At 29.6% G+C, this 13306-nt stretch overlaps 1 long non-coding RNA gene across 2 annotated transcripts in view; it reads right to left on the bottom strand.

The window, feature by feature from the left end:
• Positions 1-2028: 2028 nt before the first annotated feature.
• Positions 2029-13306, bottom strand: part of LOC143244782 (uncharacterized) — a 49882-nt gene continuing 38604 nt past the window's right edge. The window contains exon 2 of one of the 2 annotated variants that reach the window (XR_013025321.1): positions 2029-3693. This is a non-coding gene — a long non-coding RNA (uncharacterized LOC143244782). Of the gene's footprint in view, positions 3694-9747; positions 10696-13306 lie in introns of those variants that run through there. The other variant, XR_013025320.1, reaches the window with a different exon arrangement.

Here is a 13306-nt window from a genome sequence, read left to right as displayed (position 1 = left end):
CGTGTGTACAGTAGTCTCTGGTAAGCATTGCATGATTAATCATGGCAGATGATGAGGGGGAGGAAGTAGTTGCTTTGGTAAGAGAGATTTTCATTTGATTTTTTCATAATTCACAGTTTGAATTGGAACTACTTTCTGATTTGATACAAAACTATGGATTGCTATACACACTTTGTAATGCACATTAGCCAACGAAGAGTAAGAATAGAATGCTGAAATCACTTAAATATAGTTTATTTGAGAATATCTTAGACATAATTCAAAATTGTTCAAAGTTCAAATAATCGAATTTAATTTTAGTTTTCCTTTTATTCTTAGCAATTGTGCTAAAATGACTCCCCTTTCTGCTAAATATTTTACTGTGCAATGTTTTTGCAGTATATTAAACAGGTAAATTGAACAAAGTGCAAAAAGAAAGAATGTCCAAAAATGTATTACTGATACTATTGCTAATACTGGATGTGATTTTTATCATGCTTCCAATAAGACTTAATGTACCAGTCATGTTGACAACATAGTATCATTTCATCCTTCAAAGCAGCCCTTGCATACTAACCCTTAAAAAAAAAAAAAATTAAACTCGTGCACACACACACAGACTATTTTTCACGAAATTATTGTGAAGTGCTGATGCACACTGCTACTGACAACATCTCATTCCATAATCATTCACTCTGTTAGAAAAATTTAAAAAAACCTATTTTTTCCAAATCTTTCTCTTTTGGTTTTAGAACATAGCATAAAGAAATTAGAGGCCTTTATCCTTTTGATTCAACAGATAAGCTTATGAGCTTCAATAACACCACCTCTTACCCTTCTTTTCTCAAGAGGGAACAATTTAAAATAACTTATCTCTGTCAGACCAACCAACCTATCCATGTGACAATTTGAATTGTGAAAGTTTTTGAAAAGAGCAACAGTAATGTGTACAAAATGTTTTAAAAAAAACAGTAAGATATGAAGGATTTAAGTTGTGTGACTTGTGAATCTAAACTTGTAACTTTCTCTCCATTTCCTTATAAGATGTTTTTTACCACTTTGTTGAAATTTATTTATAGACACACGATAAATATTGAGAACACTTGTATAATTTTTTTTCTTATGTGTAATTTTTAAAGTTAACAATGTGAATTGTTTCATGTATATATTATTACATCAAGCTTTTGGAGGCAGTGTTTACTGATGAATAATTATCTCGGGTGATTGCTTGAGTCTTCATATGTTTTCCAAATTTTTACTTAATACATTTAATCTTTTTTTATTTTTCCTGATCTTTTGTTTTGTTTTATTTCTTGGCAAGAAGAATTTAAACAGTTGCTGCATAAAGAGGCCTGTGCAATTTTGGAAAAGTTACATAGAATTTTAATGGTAAGAAGAAATTTGCAAAATAGTAAAATTATAGTAATCTTTGAAAGTCGTAGTGTGAAACAGCTTTTAAAAGTATTAAAAGTTGGTTTTCTACATACATACATACAGTATGAAAGATCACATTTGTAAAAGTTTGTGAAATTGCTAAAAGCTTCATATTTCTGTGAAAATTTACAGTAAGAAAAGTTAAATATGTAATTTAAATCTGAATAATTTATCTAGTATATGCATTCAGTTTGAAGGGAACATTATTGTGAGGAAAATTTTTACATTCTTTTTGATCAAGTGGTTCATAAGATTTTATTAAACTTTTATAACCTAAATTTGAAGATATTTTTACCAGACATCATACAGATGTAGGTATTTTTAGGAGTAAGATGTAATGTGTTTGTGCAACAGAGTTCATATAGAAATATATATATGAGACTATGCCTTACATTTTTATGTAAGAAGAGTCCTTAGTAAATATTATTAAAATATTTTATGCTCTGCCAACCGATTAATACATCTATCACCTCAACGCTATTCTTCTTAAAAATTATTCAAGACAAATGACAGCAAAATAACTAGTGTTATTATTATTATTCTTATTATTGTCTTTAGTTCTTTAGAGTAAAATTTCTAATTACAGCTTTACTTTGTCAAAATAAAAAACCACCACCACTTATTGATGACAAATGTTAAAAGAATTGTATTTATTACATTAAAAACATACTTTTACAGTGCAACTTGGACAAGGTTTGTGTAATTAATAAAAGTCCCTAATTTAAACCCATGTACTTGGAACTCTCATAGCTTCAGGGCTTTGTTGGAAACATAAGTAATGCTACATTAACTAACTAACTCAGTTACTCTCTCAGTGGTAAACTCTTAAAACAACAAATGGTTACAATAATTCATACATTTATTCAAAATAACAACACCTTATTGAAACAAACCTGAGAAATGCCTTGAACTGACTGTTGCTGCCATAGGTTTCATTATGATCATTGACTCATGGTGAAAATGTGCAAGAGTTGCTACACATTCATGTCAGTATCATTAACCATAAAAGTTTTATATATATATCAGCTAAAGCAGATGCATGAATTTATTGCTTTTTTCTAAATATAATTTTAGAGATTTGAGTAGGTGGTAATTTTACCAACTTTTATTCTTCTCATTATGACAATTAAAAGTCATGATGCTGCTTTTCGTTTTGATATTGTAAACCCTTTTTTGCAATAGGCCAAAATAAGCTAAATTGTGATGGATGCTTTGGTGTATGGATGGGATAGGATGGAGAAACTAAAGATTTTTTTTTGGTCTCACAACTTTAGTGCTGCATCTCAAATGTTTATCCATATAGAAGAAATTTAAGTTCAAACAACAAATTTTTGGACCATTTTAGTCAGACATCAAAGTATGTGTGTAATAACCTTTCACAGAGTGATATTCAACATGGTATTGTATATTTGAGTTCAGAGTTATTGACTATTAATTTACGACACTTTGGTGATTTAACAACGATTCATGGTAAAAGAGAGTAAATTCTAGATACAGTATGCAATGATACTGCAAAAAAGTATCGATGTGCATTTTTTCAATTTTTTGTCCTCACAGTGGACAAAAATATTTTTATTATTCATGTGTATATCACCTTGCATTCCAACTTGTCAGGACCTGAGTCATACTGATGTCAGCAATTCACAGACATATGAGTAACTTACTGGTTAGTGTATGCTGCAATAACTTTGAAACCAGGTAATATATGTTACAATTTATGTTCTGCAGCTGTTGGAAATTATAATATTTTAGTGATCTTTTGTGTGCATTTAATGTAATATCAGAGATTATGGAAATTTATTTTTTTGTTTTGGATGACTGAAATGTGTACAATATTTTTATTGCAATAGTAAGAAAAACCTTTTTTATATTTTTTTCATTAGATTAACTTTAAGTTATTTGTTATACTGATAAAACATTTTGTTTCTTTAGTTTTTCACCACCTTTTCATTTAGCCTGAAAAAGCCAAACTTAAAAGCAAACCTAATTAAGCCCTAAAATGAAAACCAATTAACCCTTTCACAAGGGTAGGTCAAAGTGTGCATATCATAACATATTTCAGCTACATTCAAAATTTAATTAAATTACTTTATTATCAATGTATATGAGCAAACCTGGAAGCTAAATATATATACAATCAATGAAATTTTGGTATTATAAGCCTTACATTATTGATTTTATAAGGGGATGTTGATGTTTAAAAAACATCCTCAATCTTCTCTAGAATGAAAATTGTGACATATTCTCTAAGTTTCTCCTCTTCTCTAATTTATTTACCACCTGTCCAAGAAATAACAAAGTTAATGTAAATTACTCATTATGATACACACACGATATATATATATATATATTAAACAAGTAAAATGTAATTTTTATTGCCTTCAATCTTATTTGTTTATGGAACCAAAAGTTAGAAAATTGGATCCATTTCATATGCCAATCTGTCACATCCTCTCGTTCACAAACTGCCAGTAGTTCTCTGTGGCATTCTATATATTTATTATGTATAACCAGTAGAAAGCTAAAGTTTTAATCTGTTAAATAACACATTATATTACAATGATTTCTGTATATAGAATTGTGTATTTAGTTGTTCAGTTTCAAACTTATTCTTACAGGAATCACATCAACAAGCTTAAAGGCTCTTATCTTGTAGTTAGAAAGCCAGAAAAATTATGAAAGTTAGAGGACACTGTTTGCTTCTTGCATGTTATTACTGTGTGTTCTTAAATGCAGTATTTAATTAAATAAATATTTTTTAGTATTTTAAATCATTAGTTTAAAAACAAATGTAGGCTTACATTTCATTGACAGTAAATGTAAATATCCAGGTAATTACTGTACTTTTTGTTTTTCATTATTTATTATTATTATAAAAGTAAGTGAAAGGTAAAAATAAATAAAAAATTGTTAGGTTATATTAGGTAAGTTAATGAAAAATAAATAAACGTTCTTGATGAAGTATGCTGCAAACAGCTTGTGTTTTACATAATTCAAGACAGTAACATGAATTGCAGCTGTTTGCTGCATGATTTACAACTTATGTGATGGGATTGCTACTTAGATGTGGTTCCAAGGGCAATAAAATAATAAAGTATAAATAGATATATACTCTTACAACCTTAAATCTATTTAGAATAAACAATTGTGATTGTCTGTTACAAGTTGCAGTAATACTAGAACAAAATAAGGGATAATCTAAATTTATTTCGAATATTTTATGGTGGTTATGAGTTTGGTTAAATCATATGACACTGTACAGAGCTATGGTAGATAAAATAGCATATCAAGTATAATGTTTTTCTCAAAAAAATTGATTCATTTTCAACACTCTCTTTATAAGTATATTAGTATTGTCAAATATTCTGTATTTTGGGAATTTAACATCCTGTCGTAGAAGTTTTATTTTTACTTATCTCATGTCACTTTATATATCTTGTATTTATATGCTAAGAGTGGAACTTCACTACAGTCTTCTGCCTGGTTCCAGTTCCCTGCTTTGTAAATTAAATAACCCATTGGAACCTCACCTCTACAAAATATATTAATTACTTTTATTCAGTCCTGTACACATTCTCCTTCTTACATTTGTTTCCTGGACTGAATATGTCACTTACCATGCCCAGAGTGTAAATGAGATAATTCATGGTTCACAACTTGGTGCTACACTTTGGAGCTATGGCTAGGCTATAAGAATTATGGTAAAATCCCACTATTTTATTAGTTAAGAATTAATGGTGAGTACTACTGAACAGCTGCTTTCCTGCAAGTTTATTAATTTAAAATTGGGGATGACTATGCACAGATAGCTTGTGTAATTTGGCATAAAATTTTGAAACACAACAATTTTCCATGATTCATTTTGAATGTCACCTATTCCTAATGCCTTAGTATTTTTTTACCTTTCACTTCCATTTATATTTTCTCCTCTCATTTTTCTTTTGTGTCATATGGCTGTTCCTTTCTGTTTCCTGTAAATAATCCAGTGAAATATTCCTCTCACTGAACCATTACTATTTTTTTCTGTTTTTTTTCCCTGTCCTTATTTATCAGTTTCCATACATCTTTCTCTGTGTTCACTGTCTTGGTTCTTTTTCTTTTGCCATCATTATTATTCCTTATATATATCTTATTTGTATTATCTCTCATCTATATTTCTGTATCTAACCAGTAGTTTAGTGGTAGGTTTGAGGGCTTATAATGCTAAATATTTGGGTTCAGTTCCTGTGGTTATAGCACAAATATCATTGTGTGTCATTGCATATAACAAAACAACCCTATTCCTTTGTCTTTCTTGTTTGTTTTAATTGTAGTCACAGCACTTAAGTCATTGTGTGGCTCTGCTAACAAAACAACTGCATTTCTTTGCTTTTCTCATTTGTTTTAATTTATATCTAAGTCTTTCTTCTGTTTTCTACATTTTTTATCCCATCATCTGTTCTTGTATTTTCTATTCATCCTTCCTAACATTAATATATTGCATATTCAATTCTCATTTTATTTTTATCTTTCACTCTAATCTGTCTCTTCAACTTGTTTCTCATCCATTTCTCTCAGTTTTCTCTAAATCTTCTAATTCCATCAACTCACCTAATATATATTTTTTCTTTCCTTGTCTTATTTCCTCAATTTTGATTTACCTTTATTGTTACATGTATTGATTCTTGGTTAAGTTAAATTCTTTTTCCAACTTGAAACTTCAGTGTTTGCTTGTTTGCCCAATTGTTAAGAATAGCCCAGGCCATCATTATATTTTATCTTCCTCTGATGAATTACAGTCCCTTTATGCATCTTATTCCTTTAGTTATTTCCCTTCTTTTTCTGTGAATATTTTATTTGACTTTATTCACCACTTCTTCAAGTTTTCCATCTTCTGGCAATGTTCCTTTTCCACTGTTTTAACCTTGAAGTAATCAATTATTATGTGCAAAATTTCCTATGTTTCTACTGTAATCTCCTTTTCCAACTGCTTCATTTCATTTATTATAAACTACCAGTAACTTCTGTTTTTTTTATTATTCATCTACTACTACTGATTTTTCACTGCTTCTTCTTTTTGGAAAATTTATCTTGAGGCTTTTGAGTTTTTTTTCATCTTTTATTCTGGGCACTTGTTCCATGTAAACATTTTAGGCATTTGTCTCTTTATTGTTTTTCAGGACCCATGTTTCCACTAATCTTATTACATGAAAATCCTTTACATATTTTATGAAATCTTTATTCATATTCATCCCTCTTGTAATACTTCAATTAATAATCTTAATTTTTGCAAGTTGGCTTTAAAAATTATTTTGATGCTGCAGCATTACATGAAAAACTACGATTTACAAATACTGCATGAGATAAAACATATTTTTTGTTAGATTTATTAAATTTTAGTAACACATAAAAATTAACTCTAAGAGTTGCTCTTTGTAGACCTTATTGCCCATACATATAATTGTTTTCTTCTCTTCTTCATATTTATATGCAATGGATAGACAGATCAACAAAACACAGAGTTGTGGCATTTGAATTCACAGAATAAAACACTTTCAAATTTATAGTTGAAAAGTTGTTTACATTGCAAACATTTTCAATATTTTGAATCTTCCAAGAAATGGAGTTGACTGTGTGAAAAAAGTGGCTTATCAAAGTGCAACACTGACAGACAGTCATCCATTTTCCCCATATTACATTATTGTAAGAACAGTGAGGTTATTATTAGCTATTCATCACAGATATCTTCTGAGATAGGGTGGTTAGTTCAAGCTCTTTATAATGAATATATATCTGGACAGTTGGGTTTGTACTAGAAGTTGATAATTAATATCTGAGGGTAGAGGTTAAATCAATTTAAAAAGAGTGGTAGTATCATGTTATATATCCCCCCAATATAGGTGGCAGTGTTCTCTCAGCATAAAGATATGAGCATGGTGTGATCTTGTAAGTAGAGAAGACCCTGTGGGGTTATTTAATAGCATTCCACCTATGACATATTAGCCATTGCTGTTGTATTTAACAAAGAAAAACTGCAGCTCCTCACCTACAAATGCTAGCTTGTATTAAGCACAAATAAGGAGTCAGTTGTACATGTCCAAAATATTTCAGATTTTTTCAGTCTTAAGAAGAAACATCAAGATAACATAAGACTGAAAACATGAAGTGCAAATTTTACACCTAAATAACAACTATTTTTATCTCCATATTAGTATTACAGCAGTCTGGCTGACAAATTGTAAATAAATTCTTTATTGTTTATATATGTATAAAGTATAATATTATGGAAAATTAGTTATTTGTAGGTAGTTTTTTCTGTTTTTGGATAATGTCATAACTGAATTTTTTTTAATGTTAATCTACTGGTTTACTCCTGACTTATTGTTTGTTTTGACACATGATGTTTTTCTCTTCTTTTAATATTATATTTGTATGAATATTACTAAGAACTTAAGAAAGAACATATAATAATACATAAAACACTATATCTGTCAATTTCAGTGCTGAAGAGATATTTTATCCAGCACCTGCACTTTTCAGACCAACTAAGATACAATATACACAGTTAAGGTCTAGACACTAATGTTATTGAACTACTTTACACCAACTGCATTATATTATGTAATTTTTCATCAACTTCTAGTTATGTCACAACATATCAGAATGTTGATAAGGATTACTTGACATTATATAACTTAACACAATATATTAATTTCTATTTTCTTGAATTAATAATATAAAGTCAAACTACATGTCTTGTGAAATAGAAAAAAAAACCATTAACAAAACCTACCATGTTTATTTAAGTTCCACTATATACTAGTGATGGAGGGGGAGGGAATCTCTTATCATAAGGGTTCCCTAAAAAGACTTTCAGTAAATGTATCTTTTATGTAATATAGCATAATTGGTTTTGATCAGTTCTGTACTCTTTTTTTTTTTTCAGCACCCTGTCCTCTTTATATTCCATATACAAAAAACTGTAGGTTTACTATATTAAAACTTTGCACTTGGGTGGCCACATAAAACAAAGTACCAGTCCTCAGTATTCTGCAGCTTTTTGCATTCATTTCCTTAGAATTAAGTTAGTTTACAACAAATTTGCTGTGTCTGTTTTCATATATATCAAGGTTTGGATAACTTGTGAAACAACTTGGCACTAAAGTAATGTTCAATGTTTAAAAAAAAAAAAAATTTAATATACAATTCTAAACTTAAAACAGTTTCCAGTCTTCGAAGTACAACATAATGCCAATAACTTACTATAAGTGATCAAAATAAATAAAAACCCAATAAGGAAGGAAAACACTTTAATACATTACAAGTTTTGATCAAGATCAATGCATCATCTTCAGAAGTGTAATGCTTTGCAACATATAGCCCTTATTTATACAATTACCAGAAGAATAATTTGCATATTAAAGAATTTAATGCCATCTACTAACAACATTTCTATCAGGTCCTTTATCCTTATTTAATAATTTAAATTTACTTCTTTAAATTTAATTATCTCAGTAGATTCGTGTATATTCATACTAATTAAATTTCCAGGTTGTGCTAATATAACAGTTTTCCCATTGAATTGTATGTTTAAATTTCACTGATAAGTTTTACTGAAAGCGAAATAGAAATAGTTTAACATTTGTGTTCATTAATTTTAAATTTTTACTGGTTTATCCTATGTAATCTACTTCAAATTCACATATTTTTATATGTACCAAATCTTTCCATAAAATCAATTTTACCTTTTATTGTATTAAGGAACTGGTTAACTTTATTTATTGGTTTGTACAATCGAAAAATGTTCATATATTTTTTTTAATTATTCGTTATTTGACAGGCTAAGCCTGGTATTGGCTACAGTACTAAACATTCTTTTATTTTTACTTTTTTTTAATCAGATAATTTTAACTTAATATTTTGTCCCTGTTTCTTAGTTTCTTAACAACTCTGTCAATAACAGCAGGATTAAAATCTCTTTCTACAGTTAGGTGCTTAATTAATAATAACTGATCATTAATATGTCCTGTTTACAACATTATTTTAGTATCCTATCCACATAAGAGTAAAAAGCAGTGGTTTTTGAGATTTAGTGTGACAAGTTGTTGATGTGACAGAATGATTACAAAAAAAAGTTTGTGATAAATGATTGTTTTCAATTTATCCATATTGTTATTGATTAAAACATCCAAAAACGTAAATTAACATTTGTCTCAATTTATAATTTTTGCCATATAGGTGTGTCACCTGTACCATTATTTATGCTTTATTTAATATTTTTCTTTAAAGCAATCCTCTTTTTTTATTATTTAAACACATTTATTTGAAAAGAAAATTTCATGACACTGGAGTAAATGTAATATTTATTTCTAAACTCAAAATGACAATGTTGTAACAAAATTAAAACATCAGAATTCATGCTAAAAGTAATAATAAACAAATATCGGTTTTTAAAAAATGTATCCTTGAAAATAATTACCTCAATGAAACTGTTACTATAAATCAGCTGTAAAGAAATATTCAGCTCGATATCACTTAGTTTATGACGAAGATGAGGTTCTACGTCAATAAGACGATTCGTTTTTTTTTAGTTTTGATGTTAACCAGTGCCAAGGATCCAAACTCATACGTGTATGTCGCCTGAAAGGGCAAAAAGATACCTTAAGGTTGGGTACTGTCCATCAAATACTAACCAAAATGATGTAAGTGACTTTTGTTCAACAAACTTTTGTTTCAAGAAGCCATCAGAAACGATCTTCAACAGCAGTTCTTCTTACAAATGTGTTATTTGGTAATGTCTGCAAAGTGATGAAAAAGTGATTCCTTATCTACTCTCAGCAACCATCCAGTTTGGAAAAGTACTTATGAAGATCTTTTATTAAGTCTTTCATGTGTCTCTTCATAATGTTCAAAATATCTTTAGCGAGTTCTTCAGATGAGCTCATAACCAGTACGTTCAGACAAGGAAATGATTCCAACTCACCACGATCAAAGCATATACTCCATTGCTCCAGCTTTGCTGTTATCATGTTCACTTTTTCTTGCACATGGAATACTAATATAAGCTTGCCTTGTAAGGATAAATTTAGGTTATTCAAATGAGCAAATATATCTGCAAGATATGGTAATTTGCAAAGACAACCCCAGTCATGCATATATGATCTTGCATATTGAAAATTTCGTTCAAACAGACTTGAAGTTCTTCTCGCAACTCAAATGGACGATTGAGGATTTTCCCTGTCAAAGCCAGTGTACTTCAGTATGAAACAGTTGATTGTATTCACTCTTCATCTCTTCACAAAGCTGAGAAAAAGTCGAAAATTTAATTAAATATGACACTATAAACGAGACTTCCGCGGATTTTGCATTATCATACTCTGCCACACTTCGCATTACATTCTGGGAAGTTGAATGACACTCCGTTTTAATTCGAAAAATTCGATAGGTTTCGTTTGGTGTTTTTTATGGTTTCAAAATGACGCTTGAAGTGGGATGGTTTCATACCAAAATTTGCTATCATATAGCAAAGCCACATCGGGCTATCTGCGGAACCCACCGAGGGGAATCGAACCACTGATTTTAGCGTTGTAAATCCATAGACTTACCGCTGTTTTATCGGTGGCATTACCATTCCAAATAACCGGAAATTTCAATTCAGTATTTATTTGAATTTCGATACATATCAAATTTATGTTATTTGCCAACAGTTTTCTTTTTTAACACAACTATATTTTAATGCACAAACAACAATACAGTTTATGAAAACGGATATTACAAATAGTTATTACAATTTATGATTTATACATAAAGGTTATTGTTACACCTCGCCTAAGCTAATTAGCTTGTTTCTCACACAGCTTACAAGCTCACTTCTCACGAGGAAGATATTTAATGTCCTCGTAGAAATAATAACTTATGAAGTCATTCACTGAAGTTCAACGGTTTTTAATGTTCAAAATCTATAGTCGTTCCAAGACAACTTCTATAGTTTTCCGGTTAATAAGCGTTTTTTTTTTTAATCACAGTTATAGCTTCCGCGGCCTATAGCACACTGACTGTAACTGACCAATAATAATCTTACTGTTTCATGGTAGGTTGGTTTATATAAGTTAATTAAGGTGGGTTTGTAGAACGTTAAATAAAGTTCGAACACACTAGCGTTTATGTAAAACAAATATTGTTGATCCTACTCTCAAGAATCTTTTACAAATTTAGAAAACAGGCGGTACTTGCGTAATACACATCTAACAATATACGTCACATGCATCGAACTGAAACACACGTAGTAGCAATTGAGATAAACGTATAATCGTAAATCTCTTACAAATACTTGGCACGAAATGTTTTCAAGTCTATGGATGTACCTTTGTTGTAAACTACTATCTGACAGAGAGCGCTAGCTCGAAACGTCATCCTTTTTAATTTTTAAAAAATTGGTCACTTTGACGAATAACCATTTTTAATTGATCAACATCAGTAACTATACCAGGTCATTTCATCTGATCAAAATGTGCATTTTTTGTTTTAAAATTTATAATAATGATAATAATAATATTAAATCCTACAGTAATATAATTTTGAGTTATAAAAATATTGAATAAACCAAAACAACTAATTTGTTTAACATTTTTTAGCATGCTTTTAGTTTGAAAAAAATTTCCTTAAATCTTGAGCAGGTTTTCAAATGAGACACCAAATGTTTAGGCCAGATTTAGTTTAACCTTTAAAAATATTTTTTGATTATGTTATAGTATTTTTTAATCTTTAATAGAAAATATACCTATCATAAAAGCTCAGGTAAACGATGTATACAACATGTTGGCAGAATCATTTGCTCTTTTTCTGAGAATTACTAATCATGGTCGGCATAAAAACGTAAATAAAGGCAAAGAAGGTAGTGTTAACAAATAACTCTTGGATACGTCCGCAAATTGTTACAAACAAACAACTTAGGTAAGTATATAAAAGTTAGTATTAATCAATTTAAGTGTCTTGTAAAGATAGAAAGTTGCTATAGTACTTAGTATTTTTTATAACATAATATATGTAATTTAATTATAATTTATCGATAGTATGTTTGTATTTTCTTATAGCAAAGCCACATCGGGTTATCAGCTGAGTCCACTACAAGGAATCGAACATCTGATTTTAACGTTGTAAATCCGTAGACTTACTGCTGTGCCAGCGAAGAACTTCCAGTTAGTACAAGGTAGCTAATAAATTAGTTATGAAGAAAAATACTCGCAATAACCGACTGTTGAAAAGGATTTGTTTACACGGAGTAAATAATTCACATGTTGGCATGGGTTTGTCACATACGTTGTTTCTTTTATTTTAATACTTCTTTATCAATTATTTTAAAATTGATAACGCCAGTGAAAAAATTGGGTAGGTAGATTTAGATTTTGTTATTTGTAGTATTTAAATGGTTATTGACACATGGTTCTAACATTAATAAAGTTATAACTGTACCTATCTTTTTTTTTATGATAGATTGTTTAGGCCAGTGGTTTCCAAACTGGGGGTAATTTAACAATTTATCGGGGGTAATGGAGGGGTGACAGAAAAAAAGATAAAATTCTGAAAATCAAGAAAACATTGAGGTAGCTGGTATTAGGATTAATGTTAACTTAGTCTTAGTATGTAAGGTTGTAAATTAAACCTATTTTAAATATGTAATAAAGTTAAACCAAATAACAATAAACATCAAAAACTAATATACAGTAGTAGAAAAGAAAAAATATGTATCTAAGTGTGTGGTAACCTAAAAGTATTTTGACAAGTATGCTTCAGAACACAAGTCATTCAGTAACCCTGATGACTCATCGACGTGTCCAGTACGCGTCACTCACTGCCTGAGGTTGCCTCTATTTCACACTGTCAGTTTCTATGTGAGCATCAGCTGAGGTAGACA

This window comes from Tachypleus tridentatus, chromosome 2, assembly GCF_004210375.1.
Source record: "Tachypleus tridentatus isolate NWPU-2018 chromosome 2, ASM421037v1, whole genome shotgun sequence".
NCBI classification, from domain to species: domain Eukaryota; kingdom Metazoa; phylum Arthropoda; class Merostomata; order Xiphosura; family Limulidae; genus Tachypleus; species Tachypleus tridentatus.
The sequence above is the reverse complement of the archived record's forward strand: the minus strand, read 5'-3'. Positions and strand labels throughout refer to the sequence as shown.